We start from the raw sequence: 2957 nt of genomic DNA on the forward strand, positions 1-2957 counted from the left end.
GTGCTCCCACGTGCATTTGCACGTGTATTTTTATTAGCATATATATATATATATATATATTTATATATCAATTCTATGTATTCATATGCATCTATGCACGTCTATTTATACTTCAACTACCATTGTGAATTTCACTGTCTTGAGTTTTTTAAAGTTTTATCCTAAAATTGGCAAATTAAATTGGGCTGAAATTTTACATATGAGCAAGGGACTCCAAATCTACTTGTCCATCATATTTGGACTCCACTAGAACTACCATGTGGCAAATATTTAAGGTTGCTTAGAGAACCCTTTTCCTTTGGTTAATCACTTTTTTTTTTTTTTGTCAAATTAGATTTATTCAAAACGGGAAAGACACAGAGATGCCAAACATTGATCTTGGATCCAAAGATCGGAAATGGATCAAATTGTCATGGCCGTCATAGACAAAGCCCTCCTTGCTAAAAGGTCAACTAATCTGTTTTGCTCCTTAGGAATGAAAGAAAAAAATACAAGATTCAAAAGAGGATTTCAAATGTAAAATATCCTCTAAAATGGGCTTAATAGTCAAAGGGGTTGATGATATTCCATGTGGTAGGAAAGTGCGCGTCTTTGTTGTCACACTCCAACACAATATCAAAATATTTTCAAAAATTGCTTTCAAAAGAGCTGAACGGATTGCCAAAGCTTCACCCACTAAAGCCACTAAAATTGAACAAGATTTGGTTAATCACTTATGTAGTGGTTTTGCTCTCTCTCTCTCTCTCTTTGTGCATGTGTATTTAAATTTCTATCATGTTATATAGTATATAGGCTATGTAACTTGTGCCATTTTGCACCAAAAACACAAAACTTGTGCCATTGGAACAAACATTATAGGATCGAGTTTTCGCCCACCCACGGTGAAGAGGAATCTCTTTAGATAGTGACCATATTTGTACAATAAAAGTTGTTTTGGACCTTCAATATAAAAGGAACAGGTAATTATGAAGGGTGAAGAGTTCACTCTTTGTGGAGGAAAACTTTTCTCCAACATTATATTCTGGATTTTCCTTTGATTGCATTGCCTACAAGCCTTCACCTTCTCTCTCCTCCCAACATGATTGTGATCTTCCTTCCCCTCTTCTCCTCAACATTATTAGTACCGAATATGAATATATTGCTAGACTTTTCTTTGATACAACATATCCACAACTTTAAATGGATACGGAATAAAGAAAAGATTTTGATTTAGAAGGAACAATAGAGGAATGAGAGCACTCTTTTCATTTTGTGGCAAAGTACACCACTCTTGTGCATGATAATATGATCATGTTTTGTTGTTACCTTTTACAATTGGGGAAAAGTAACACACAATACCGGAGTGTGGATTTCAGTGTATGCATACCCTTTCACACAATGAGATGTGGGGCTCAAAGTAGTATTCTCACTCCTGTTCTAATCTATGTGGATTCTATGTGACATGTTCATGATAGTATGATATTATTCTTTGTACCGTTATTGGTGAAACTTGAAAATGTGTAAATTCTTCATTGCACTCGAATGTAGGAGACAACCAATTCATTATCAAGTTGTTAAATAAGGATTTTTATCCATGCCTTAGCGTATTGCTCACATTATCAAAGATTGCTTGATTTTAGCCAACCATTTTGCTGAAATCTCTTTTCAACATATTTATAGGCAAGGAAATTCTGTTGCTGACGCTTTGGCAGGAATAGCTTCTTCTTATCGTTTTTCAGACTCTTGGAGTATTAGTCCCCCTTCCAATGCATCACCCAAACAAGGTGAATTTTGTCCCCTCCTGGCCTCCTCCAACCCCACTTTCTCATTTGAAAATTAAATAAATGAAAAAAATAAGATTTTTCACATCAGTGTTTTTTGTTTCTTAAATAAAGAAGAGAAATCCTTGTTGTAATAGATTTCTTAGACAATATGATCTACTAAATAATGAATAGAGCTGCACTTGCTCACCATTAATCTTCTTAATGGAAATGCTACTTCTTGTCCTTGGCGTGTCTCCAATGTAATTGCAGATTGCCTTCTACTAGCCAAGACATTTCAGTTCATTTTCTTTCAACATATGTATCATGAGGCCAATGCTATTGCCAACCTCCTTGCATTTGAAGCAGTTGTCCAACAACTTCCGTTTTTATTCAGGCACTCTGCCCCCTTTTCTATTTCCTCTCTTATGTATAACAATTGTACTGGTTGTATTTTCTCTTGGTAATGTAGTTCTTTCTATCTTTTGATTAAAAAAAAAAAAAAATGAATGGACCACATCCACGTCTAATTGTGCAAAGTGGAAGAGTGATACAATAATTATAATGTTAGATATTTAAAAGAGAGATCCTAAGCCATGTGGGTTCCTATTGAATGGAACATTTTTAAACATTATGATTGATGTAAGGTAAAAGTTTCTCCCCCACCCCACAATACATGAATGAAAACTTTCTCCCTTTCAAACTCAAGTGCAATCATATATCTCTCTTTTTTTTTTTTTTTTTTTAGAATCATATATACCTTAAAAAATAGTCAAATGCATTAGCATATGCCCTTTTAGTAGTCCTGGTTGCTAAAACATTGTTTATTTGACCTGAAAAAATGAACTCTTGGATTCGTATCATCAAAATTTCAGCCACACTTATAATATGACAAATTATGTTCATGTTCATAATTTTTTTAACAAATAGATGACCAAAAGGATTACTCCAAAAATAATATCCGTATATTGGGGATAGGTCATAACAACCATTTATGTGGTTCAAGTCATGCTAGTTACACCAAAAAAAAAAAAAAAACCCTTAAAATACTTCTATAGACAAAATTTATCTAAAAGCAAATAGGAACCTAAAGGTTATGTGCTGAATCGGAGCATTGGATATCGATGAGATAGTTTCAATTAGCCATGTGCAAAATTTCAAATTAAAATTCTATCATATGCCATCCTATGCATTGACGCATTCTTAAGGATGTTCTAC

Source organism: Macadamia integrifolia, chromosome 9 (genome assembly GCF_013358625.1).
Source record: "Macadamia integrifolia cultivar HAES 741 chromosome 9, SCU_Mint_v3, whole genome shotgun sequence".
NCBI classification, from domain to species: Eukaryota; Viridiplantae; Streptophyta; class Magnoliopsida; order Proteales; family Proteaceae; genus Macadamia; species Macadamia integrifolia.